Raw genomic sequence first — 12,790 nt, 5'->3', positions numbered from 1 at the left:
AATTGACTCATGATTTCAACTTTGAAAAATACTGAAATCTCCACAAATCCCCTTCTGAAAGATAGTTTTGTTTATAATTTTGAACCAGCCATTCGGACACTGAGTCACCAGTTGGTAAGCACAGAACATTATACAATTTTGTTGTATTCCAAGATCAACTGCCGTTATAGTCTATATGGTTTAATGTTCACGAACTACACTAACACCCTTATTTCATATGAAAATAGATGTTCCCTATGATACATTACATTTATAAGCAATCTTTAGAAAATCATAGATTTCCCTTCGTCGATTAGATCCCGTATTTAGTGAGTAGATCATGTACTGGGTAACTAAAGTCAAACTGACTTATCTTCAAGAAAACATGTAAAACATGAACCTTATTCAGCTGAATAATGAAATTCAAGATCAAGTGATTATTCATTAAAATTTCATATAGTTTGTGCTGATGATGTCGTTCAGAAGGACGATGAGAGCTCCACGACCAAACCATCCAGCTCAGAAAACAAAACTCCATCAAAGTCAGATTTGATTTCTATTTTAGTAGAAACAAAACTACCCCCAATTGAGTTGAAAAAACACTACTAAACGACAATGGATTTGTTATTGTATTACTGACTCATGATATTTATTGGCTTATTCAATAAGTGTCATATTTATCATTCAATGAAGTTTTCATTGTGCTATGATAAAATTACCAATTAACTTGGTCTATTGGTTCGATGTAGTGGAATTAAACTAAATGAAACTTATCAGAAGGGGGTCTTGTGGAGATTTTAGTAATTTATGTAGTTGAGATCATGAGTCAATTGAAGCTAGACCACCATCGAAAACCTGGAAGCACTGGACGGCCGTTTCGTCCTATTGTGGTACTCCTCAACAGTGCTCATCCACGATCCCGCCTCGCGTGATTCAAACACAGGACCTATCAGTCCCGCGTGCGAGCACTTAATCAATAGACCACTGAGCCAACTGGCAACCAACGGTGTTAATGTCTAACTTCAACCAATCCACGAAATTGAGCAACCATTCACCAATGTTCTCAGTGAGTTCCTATCTCACAACAGACCTGGTTGAACTCCACAGGTCACTGCTTCTCACTAGAACTCCAGGAAATATCTCTTGAAGCCAATCAGTCGGATGCCAGCTCAGTGGTCTATAGGTTAAGTGCTCTGGCGTGAGACTAGTAGGTCCTGGGTGCGAATCTCGTGATGCGGGGTCGTGGATGCGCACTGCCGAGGAGTCTCACAATAAAACGAAACGGCCGTCCAGTGTTTCCAGGTTTTTCTTGGTGGTCTAGCTTCAATTGACTCATGATCTCAACTATATCAATGAAACTTATTCTTAATAGCATTCAGTGAGGAATATAGTTTTATACCTTTGATAATATCTTCGTAATGATTATTGACATTATTCATTTATAGTATGTGGTCGTTGCAAAAAGACAATTGGTAATATAATAAATGATTTATCAAATTTTGATTTTCAATTGAAATGGGAAATAAAACTTGTCAATGGATGTAAATATACTGGCCCGCTTCGTGATAATGTAAGGTTTTGCTTTGAATCAATAATATTAATAAATAACAAATATTGAAATGAGGATTCATGAAGATTATTTTTATTTATTTATTTAAACACATAAATATTGATAGAAAACGGCACCATATATACATGCGCCGCACAAATTTCATTCGATTTGTGTGAGGGCTATGATATTACCCAGGTGCCCAAACTGAAGCAGGTGGTTTTCTTAGGGACCCACACCCGGAGCCTTTGACCTAAAGATCTGATCCACAAGGCAGTGGAGCATCGTGAAGAGTGCGGTCCCATGGTAGCCGGTGACCAACGATTGATTCATACGCTAGTTGTCCCCTCAGGATACTGCGGCTCATGTGCACCATTGGTTTGGAATCAGGGTTTGACAAGTCCCCTAGGTGGACTCTCCTTGTCCACCAGCCCGATTAAAGCGCCGGACATTCGTTTTTCGTCCTCTCAATTTTGTAAACAACATCCTCGCCACTGTGAGAAGGCAGTGAGTAGGACTTCCCTAACAGAGGCTATATATTCGCCGGCCATGTGAAAGCATCTGGAGAGGGAGAGCTGACTTTCCCCACTCTCGGCCGTATAAGGGCATTTGGGGGCAGATTATTCATCTGAGGTATATATTATCAAGTAACAGGCCTAAACTAGGACAAAATTGATATCAAAATCATAACTCTTGAAATAGTACAGATATTTTATTGTCCAAGTAAATGTTTCTGATTGTATCGACTTTTCATAAGCTGATTGTTCTAACGTTGTTCTAAATGAAAATGACATCAGCACCTAATTTCAGTAAAAAAGCACCAATCGATTATTAATTAAATTCTCTATTTTAAAGACTACACAACATACCATAAAATGTTGTTTGAAGTATTACTGATTTCTGCGATTTCACTGAACTGCTGCAGGATTCGTGTGGTTTACGCTAGCAAAATTGACTAAATTATTTAATAAAACATGGTTTCAAAGTGATGAAATAATAATTTACACAAACAAAGAAATGGAAACACTGAATGTCGGCTACGTTCATACACTGTGCTCCTCATCAGTGCTCACCCACGTCTTCTTCAAAATGAGGCCTTGAACCTTTAGTCCTCGTGGCAAATGCTCAACCATTAGAACCACTGTACTGGTGTTCAGCGACACTTTTCCAACTTCGGTCAGTTTACTATAAAGTTGGACAATTATCCAATGCCAATTCATTCTAGACACATCTAGACTCCATCGGTCAAAAGTTTCCAAGAAAACATCGAGAATATTTTGAAATAGTTACTATACATTGCTAAAGACTTTTGTACTAAGACTATGCATCTTTTCAGTTCTTCTTAGTTTTCATCATTACCAAAAATAAGATCAATATATTTCGAATACAACATTTGAATTAAGTCCACAAAACTTCGACTGAATAATTGTTACATTGTTACTTTGTTAATTTACAGTGTGCATCATTATTCAGTTCAACAATCATTAAAATTATCAACAAATTTATAGGAAATATAAAGGCTGACAAAGTTTGTGAGGTAAGCTACTTTATGAATATTTACGATCAGAATGTTTTTTTCATAGTATGATATTTTGAGAAGAAATATCTTTTAAAAATCTAGGACCACTTAGTAGATTCACTTAGTATTGTTTGTCTGAATCTTCCCATTGATGTTTAGGACTTCGATTGATCAATCTCTTGTCGGCCATATGTGCATACTGTGCGTATTGCCTCGATATAGCCTTAATTCACAATCATTGTAAGAAAAGATGGATAGTGGCTAGTAGTGAAATCCAGGACGCGCGTTTCGTCCTATTCGGGACTCGTCAGTTGAATGTACCTGCATCTCAGAGTTGATGTTCACGATGTTTTAACATTTGGATATAATACACTAAATGTCAAACGATGTAAACTAGCAATTCTATAGTCACTTGATCGATATATATCTTAATCTACTTGAAGGATTACACAAACACGATACTGTTTACTTCTCGATGATATGTCAGTGTAGTGACTTAAAATATTAAGGCGAAATTTTTAAGTTTTTGTTACTTCTAACAGATATCTTGCTAGATTCATCCTGTTTATTCATGATTTAGTGTAGTGAGCAAGAACATAGGTGTGACAACCGAATGTATTTGAATACAGAATTACAGTCTCTTAGTAAAATCTGAGAATCATACAGTAAACACTTCCTTTGCAAACTGTCGGGCAATTGTCTTAGACTTAATTGTTTCTTCGTTTCCACACCAATCATTATCTGTTCTTTTAATGCTTCATTGAAAAGCATTATGATATTACAAACTGTTCGCTATCTACTAGTAGAAATGAAGTAACTTTATTGTGTTACGTTCTTTAGTACAACTTGGTCAACACTGCAACCTTCATGACTCCTACTCAACCTCCAGTGGTAAGTAAGAAGGTATATAGTTGGTAGGAAGCTTTATTATGAAAGGGTGAATGAATATTCACATAAATTATATGTTTATATAGTCCTAGACTGATTTTGAAAGAGATATGTTGGTAATCACGCCGGTAAGATTAATAAACCAATCGCCTACTCACAGTAAGCTCCCTAAAAATTACTTTGCTTACTTATTATGTGTCCTTGCAAAGGCATATGATCTGCCTGGACTTGTAACAGTATGTGATCCGCCAGGAATAGCCCTTCATGTTATTTCCTTTTTTGAAAAATCTTCCTTTACACATCAAATTTTGACAGTTAACGTGATGGAATGTTTGATTTCGTATTAGTGCATACTGTTTGTCACATTACAATCAGAAACCAAAGAAAGTATCAGGGACAAAGTTTATTCTCTTTAGGCTTCCTTTCAACTTCTTTATGGTCCAATTTGTTTGTCTCTAAAGTCACTCATTTCGAGCTTCAATAACTTTACAATTTCCTTTGACTAACATCTGTTGCTATCAAGTAAATCTATTTCAGTCTAAATGTTACTAAACTTCACTAATTATTGATTCTACTTAAAACTTTAGTGTTATATCCCGAAGAGAATTATGAGTAGTAACTTTTAAGGACTATTTATGAACCAATGTGATATGTATATTTCCTATTGTATAATTGTTAAGTAACTCAACTATTCATATTCGTGTCCCTCTTATTATAAGCTTTATTTTGACCTATAGACTATTATTATATGATTTACTATTCTTGAGTTATCCCTAGTCCATTAATTACTGTTCCCTCTATTCACAGTCACATTTGGCCAAATCTTGTACAAATATTATTTTCTATTTTATGGTACTATGTGGTCTGTTTGATTGGTATATAAACCCACTATGTTCGAGAATAATAATTCGTGTTGCAGAGACTGTTATTGGTGTTCTGGACTTAACTGGCTGGGCTAGGCAGATAGCAGGACTGATGAGTACACAAGACAGCTCATACAGTTTTCGTGTATCACTGGTCCGATCGATAGTTCACTGTATTCTTATTGGCGAGAATCATCACGTCATATAAAAAAGGGCACTCAGGCCACTCGTTATAACATTTAGGCAGTAATATCTTCTTTGACAAGGTTGTAGGAGATATTTCTAAAAAGTTTCAAAGTGAAATAAAGTACCTATTCAATGTTTTATGATTTCTCGAGCTTGATTCAATCCATAATGTAAACTTGCTTTTAAAATTTAACTGTTTTCATGAATCTTTTAGTATAATATAAAAAAGTTACTTGAGAATTTATATATTTGTATTAAGATTATCATTTATAACCACAGGGGGTTTTGTGGATATTATAGAAATTTTAATAGTTGAGATCATGAACTGATAGGTCCTGGGTTCGAATCTCGTGAGGCGGGATCGTGGATGCGCACTACTGAGGAGTCCCACAATAGGAGGAAACGGCCGTCCAGTGCTTCCAGGTTTTCCATGATGGTCTAGCTTCAATTGATTCATGAGCTCAACTATCAATTATAACTTGATTCAAATGTTGTGTAGAGAATATTAAGCTTCATTAAATGAATTCAATTTTAAGATTTATTATTATTATTATTATTATTAGTAGTAGTAGTAGTAGTAGTAGCAGTAGTAGTGTACTGTGGTCTACTTATATCCATATAAGTATTATATGGCGATGGTCAGACATAGAATGTATTTTGGAAGAAGACCGATAAAGAAAGAACTGAAATGAAGCGTAATTGGTAGAAAAATGCATGAACAATAAAATTAGAGAAGATGAACTGATATTTACAGAAGGAACAGTTAAAATTGAGACAATTGATTGTTATTTTGCCAATTAACTGTTTACTGTATGGTTATCAGAATTAAGTGAGATAGTCTGTAATTTGTGCTTAAATACATTCGATTGTCCCCACTCGTGTTCAAGTGTACTTGAAGAGAAAAAGAGTATATGATGATATATTAGTTGTTTTTTTTTTTATTTTTTCACAAATATTTTCTGTCATAGAACATTGTTATATATAATTTCTTAGATACCAATTCTATGATATCATAGATACTGTTTATTGATGAAGTTTTGTACTTTGAGCTGAATAATTTAGTTGTGTAGATTTCATTGTTATTATGAATGAAATCATCAGTTAGAAGTAGACTATTACATAAATTTTGTATTGATAATGTTATTCAGAATAAAGATGAACAGTCTACGATTAAACAATTTAACTCCGACAATAAAAGTTCGTCAAAATCATTCATTTGTGCTACAAATCTTCTTCACCATCATAAATATTTTTTTACTCATTTCAACAAAAGTCACTAATTATTATAATGTAGCAACATATATTGGTTTAAGCATTAGTTCAGTTCACTGATGGTTGAGTATCGTCACTTGTATATTGTGTCGATTCTGTACTAGGAATATTGACAGTTATTTAGTGTTATCACATTTAGAAGGTAAATAATACTATCTTATGAATCTTTCAATAGATTTATTAAGCTAATACCTAATCCAAAGAAAAAAATTTATGAATGAAACAGTTAAAATAAACAAACAATTCGATTTTGAGCAAAGATGGATAGTGGCTAGTAGTGGAATCTAGTACGCGCGTTTCATCCTATTTGGGACTCGTCAACTGGATGTACCTGCATCTCAGAGTTTATGTTCACTATGAGACTCGAACCCAGTACCTTTTGCTTCAAACGTCATCGCGTTATCCACTCAGCTACTAAGTCCTGATAGCCACTTTCTTGTGCAATGGGGTAAAGTTTAATTTCCCTTAATGTTTGAATCGATTGGCTTGAAAATGTTTAAATGTTTTTTTATATGATTGGTTATTAGTGTAAAATTGCCTATTTCGTTGTCATAACAAGCCAAATTTGTTCATTGTAATAAATCTTCAGTTCAAACAGATTATCTTAATAAAAAATTCACCGAAATTCCCGAAATACATCACTTTTTAAACTGAATGATTATATGATCAATGTAATGACCAAACTATCAGAAGGGACTTTTGTGGAGATTTTAATGATTTTATATAGTTGAAATCATGGGTCAATTGAAGCTAGACCACAATGGAAAACCTGGAAGCACTGAACGGCAATGAACGGGCAAACTCGTTCCTATTATGCGGACTCCTCAGCAGTGCTCATCCACGATCCCGCTCCACGAGATTCGAACCCAGGACGTATCAGTCTCGCACCAGAGCACTTAACTGATAGACCACTGAACCGGCATCCAACAGTGTTAATATCTAACTTCAACCAATCCACGAAATTGATCAACCATTCACCAATGTCTTCAGTCAAGAGTCCCACAATAGAACGAAACGTCTGTCCAGTGCTTCCAGGTTTTCGATGGTGGTCTAGCTTCAATTGACTCATGATCTCAACTATATATAATGATCAAATTATTTGTAAAGACCGTAGCTTTTGTTTGGTTAATTGGTTCACACATTCTGTTTCTTATTTTTCAAATTACTTCTTAATGTTGATTGAATGCTAATAACTAATCGATCTAACTGTTTCATGTCCCTAAAGCCCTAAAATGTACAATCTTGAAGATAGTTAGGTCGATCTTTGAGGTGTAAACTTACTCAACTCAATAAAAATGTAAAAGAAAACTTGTAAAAGAAAGATCCATGTATTTATTTATATGTTCTAATGTGTCATTTCTTATGACACAACATGTTATTTCTAAATAACGAAAAGAAATTTATGAGCAGGACAGAAATTTGAATTTAGAATGCCTCTTAAGAACGGTTGTTATGCAAAATGTCCGACCTTTTTTAAATATCTGTGAAGAAAGTCTTGTGGCACAAATTAAAAAAAATCTTAATTAAAAAGCAAGACAGTGAAAGACTTTCGACAGAAAAACTACCTTCATAAATAGACAGGAGAAACTTGATATGATTTGTAAAGCTCTTTTGTAAAGTTAACGACATCATCAATAAATGATCAAAAAAGCACAAAGTAAATGACATTTGGAAGTAAGCAAAATGTTTTATTATTATTTCTACCAAATATGGTTTCCTTAAATAAGAACTTATATTAAAACTAAACTAATATCACCATGTTTGTAAGTTACAACAACCGAAATGGTTTGAATCAAATTCAAACAAATCTGAACAGGACGGTTTCTTGTCCGTGTTTATTTTATTCACCTCATATTAAACATTATTCGGTTAGAAAGTTTTATTTCCAGTGTTTGTTTTCATCTGCGGGTCTTCATTTATAGGAGAACGATCAAGAACAAAAAAACTTGACTCATAAATTTGTAAATAGATTTCTAATAGTAAATTTAATTACTTCGAAATGGTGAATCAGTCAGTCTGTCACAACGTAGATCTTCGTACGTACGTATATCAGTTTGAGTTGCCATACCAGTTACCTATTAAATATGTTTACACCATTTCACACGAGTTTTTCAAATTTCAAATGAGTTTTGAACTCAATAATCTATTATTTTTATTAGAAAGGCTCAAAGTTCACCAACGAGTATATATTAAGTTACCCAACCCCAATTCATGTTAGAACAAACTCTAATTAAACTTTGAATGATATTGTTTTTTTTCTAATTTCAGGATATATTTGTATGTTCTATATAAGTATCGTCATGGTACAATCAATTAAATCAGTTCTTTTTATACCGACAACTTTTAGCCATTTGAATTTTTTCTTTCAACAAAGTTTACTACTGAAATATACGTAAAGTAGTGTAAAGTTATGTGACTAGAATATATGATACATTTCAGTAAAAAAAGTATTTGAATATAAAAAACTATTTTTATTCATTGGAAAGTGGGTGAAAAGTGGGATATACAATATTTACTATGGGCACCACTGTCACTACACATTGTGAAGAAGAAAGTAACTCTGATGAACGGTATGATGCAATGTCTAAGTTATAGAGATCCATTCGAAATAAAATTTTTATTGAGCTGTATCTTGATCTATCGACTGATTTCTTAACCGTACAATGTCATAAACAGTTCAAAATCACACGCACATTTATGCCTCTACATCGAAATTTCGTTTCTACATCAATGGAGCGCAATCTGCTGAAGTCGAAGGTTACTTCTTTAGATAGACTAATAACCTGAATCCACATAATTTTACAAAGTTTTCGGTAGTGTGGTAACTCACTGAACCCAGGAATCGAAAATCTTCATGATCCCATATCATGTCTCTTCACTGCTAATCTGTGTTTCTGTATGTGCATATGTAGTTTGAATCCAATTTTTCAACCTGGTTCGTCTCTTAGTTGATGAGTTTTAATCTGCAGATGATGTTTACTTTGTCTTCCACCTCCGTTCATTCTTCTGGTCTTCAAGAAGCAGATTATTGTGAAACTACTGGTTTTCACACAATGCTGATTTCGGCGAGTTTTAAAATGTCTTTCGTAGAGAACTTTTGATGTCAAGTTTATGGATATGATTTTTAAAAAAGACGTCAATTTCTTAAACATCTTTTGGTGAAGTTTTGGAGAAATTATTTTTATGGATAGTAAACAAAAATGACTTGCTTCCATATTTTGCCCAATAAGACGGATTCAAAGAGTTCTGTATGTTGTGTATAGTGTTTATATATTAGGAAAAGACGTTGAAAGTGGATGGGAAATACATTGAGGAAATTACTAAGCTGCATAATGAGACAACCCCTAACTTCGAATCCTGAAGGGAAGCGGGAAAGAGGAAGGCCAAAGAACGCATTGAGCCGGGAAATAAAAGCAGATATGAAAAGGATGAATAAAAAGTGGAAAGAAATGGAAAAGATTTCCCAGGACAGGGTTGGATGGAGAATACCAGTGGGCGGCCTATGCTCCTCCACGAGGAGTAACAGGCGTAAGTAAGTAATCCTACCAATTACTTCCCACATGTGGATATAAACGTAAACAGACATAAATATTAAGATTCCAGTTACAATTTAGGTACAATTATATTCATCTAAAGATTATGTTAGGAAACATGTTGAATGCGTTTTCGATATTACTTATTATTATTATTATTATTGTTACGTCGTTGATAAACAAATAATGGTAGCCCAGATAAGATCAATTAGTGATTTAAACAATGAAAACTCAACAATCTCTATAAATACCACTATATTAATATTCAAGTAAGGTATTAATTGTGATTAGCTGGCCGTAGGTAGTAATTTACTTCCGAAAATAGTCTTTTTTTTTCTAGACTGGTTACAAGTGAAGATGATCTTATCATTTAACCACCCTAATCACTCTAAGCTTGATATGCACAATATACTTGATCGATATTGATCGATCAGCAATTATAAATAAACAGAATGATGAGCATTTGAGCTCTGCTTTTGTTGATATTCACCATTAGATTTTGATCAGTCTTTGTCAGAAGATGTGTATTTTGTAAAGGACTACGTTTAAATAGATATTTTACCATAGGTTAATAATATATTTTAAATGATAATGGTTATCTATCGTTTCAAATAGGAACTGACCATATTCCACTCAATGGTATGCACTACGTCTCATAGTGGAAATAATTAATTCAGCTAAAGTGTTTGAAATGACTTCGGTGGTATATTTGTTGATGATGATGTAATTCAGACGAAAGCGTGGATTACTCTAGTGTTCAGATTATATGCTTCTGGATTACATTCCTACCCGTATACTTCAGTAAAACCGTAATACTCAGTTATCGACCTGGTTTTAGTCTCAAATCAGTTATTGAGCATTTTACCGTACCGAAAAATAAATAGGGAGGGTGAGGCTATAATTTTTAGACGACATTTGAGCGACGCTAAAATGATCTTGAGAATTCCTACCAAATAATTAGGACTAAATGAAGGTTATAAACTGCTGTGAGGAATTAGAATTATGATTTATAGTTGGTCGTTAAGGTTAGGAATTAAATTTAGGGTTTTGATCATGAACTGACATCAGCTATAATGCCAAAACTCTATTTAGTCAAACGTATGAGTGAAATTCGTGCCAAAATCCGAGACCTGTTATATAAAACCTGATTGGTTCGTTCATAAATTGTAGTCTCGTCACAGAAAGTTATCAAACTGTAAACTGAAGCTGAATTATTTGAAAACGGTAACTGGTTGATTAAATTTGTGCTTTCTACGTATAAACTAGATTAAACAATTGTCATACATTTTATTCTATAAGACACTAGTTCATTAATATGGTGGTTTAAAACCTGTGACAACCGGTACTAACTTTTAATTTCATCTTTCAATAATAAATACAATATTTATGAATTTGATCAAACGGGATGCTATGCAAACAAACTAACGGTGTAGCAATCGGATTCCCCGTGTCTCCGATTATAGCCAACCTGTTTACGGCACACATAGAATCGAATATTTTCACTAATGACATTAAACCACGAATTTGGATTAGGTATGTAGATGATACATTTGTTGTGATAAAAATACTCATCTAGGATCTTTTTCGAAACGGATCACACATCAAATTTACGAACGAGAATGAAAATGAACGTGACGGACTACCATTTTTAGATTGCTTAGTGAAAAGAAATCTAAATGGAATTCTAAATCTATCCATCTACCGAAAACCTGTACACTCCAATCGTCATATCGATTTCAATACAGCACAGCCTTTTAGTGCAAAGATCTCGCTAGCCCTAAATCTTTTTGCAAGAGCCAACAAGATTATCACATCGGAAGAGGATAAACAAAAAGAACAAAAGAATATAATCAGCATCTTACAATTTAATAATTTTCCTATGAAGATTATTAGAAGTATATTAAAACAAGACGTTTCATTGTGTATTAATAATAATAATTCTGATGAAATACCATGGATTGGTACTACAGTTTTACCATACCGTCATGGCACAACGGAACTCCAACAAATCTTAAAACAACACAGAATTAAAGTATATTACAAAACAACGAACACACTTCGAAATACTTCGGTTCGTTTAAAAGAAAAAAATTCCCTTCATGTCAACACAGAATTGTTTCCACAAATCAGGTTGTCTCAGTTGTGATGCTTTCTATATTGAAGAGTCATCTCGCGAAATCTTGACTCGAGCCAAGGAACATATTAGGTACACAAAGAAACTTCCTAATAATCTTGCAGAACTGAATAGACTTCAAATAAAATCGGCAATAGAAGTTCACGGTATTTTCAACAACCACAAAATCGATTTGAAAAATATCAAAATATTACAAAATGGTTTTTTTTTAATTACAAAGAAGGGAGAGTAGCTGAAGCTTTTCATATAATGTTAAATCCTACTTCTTTCAATAGAAAAGAAGACCTTACCATACATCCTACTTGGACTATCTATTCTAGCCACCTAGTTTGATATTATTCACAATTCATGCTATTATCTTACAAATTAAACTCAATCCTTTATCACTATTAAGGTCACATATCAACCGGTTTTTTGACTGATCACATGATATTCTTATTATTCCGTTGTACTATTTAAACTTGAATTAATGTTAATTTGGTTATTTATTCTCTGAAGATGTGACTTACACTAAGTGACGAAACGTCAGAAAGTCTAATTTTTCTACTTATCAGGATATTACAAATATATCATTTTTATTTATAACAATCTACCTAAATATATAGAGTTGAGATCACGAGTCAATTGAAGCTAGACCACCATGGAAAACCTGGAAGCACTGGACGGCCAACTCGTCCTATTATGGGACTCCTCAGCAGTGCGCATCCACGAACCCACTCTCGCGGGATTCGAACCCAGGACCTACCAGTTTCGAGCCGAAGCCCTTAACCGATAGACCACTGAGCTGGCATCCAACGGTGTTAATGTCTAACTTCAACTGATTCACGAAATTGAGCAACCATTCACCAATGTCATCAGTGAGTTACT

At 33.9% G+C, this 12,790-nt stretch overlaps 1 non-coding gene across 1 annotated transcript; it reads right to left on the bottom strand.

Moving 5' to 3' along the window:
- Window positions 1–12,637: 12,637 nt before the first annotated feature.
- Smp_tRNA_00218_Pseudo_CGA.1.1 lies at window positions 12,638–12,709 on the bottom strand. Its single transcript has one exon. It is a non-coding gene (tRNA).
- Window positions 12,710–12,790: the final 81 nt, after the last annotated feature.

Source organism: Schistosoma mansoni, chromosome 2 (genome assembly GCF_000237925.1).
Source record: "Schistosoma mansoni strain Puerto Rico chromosome 2, complete genome".
Taxonomy (NCBI): Eukaryota; Metazoa; Platyhelminthes; class Trematoda; order Strigeidida; family Schistosomatidae; genus Schistosoma; species Schistosoma mansoni.
This window is presented reverse-complemented; position numbering and strand designations above follow the sequence as displayed.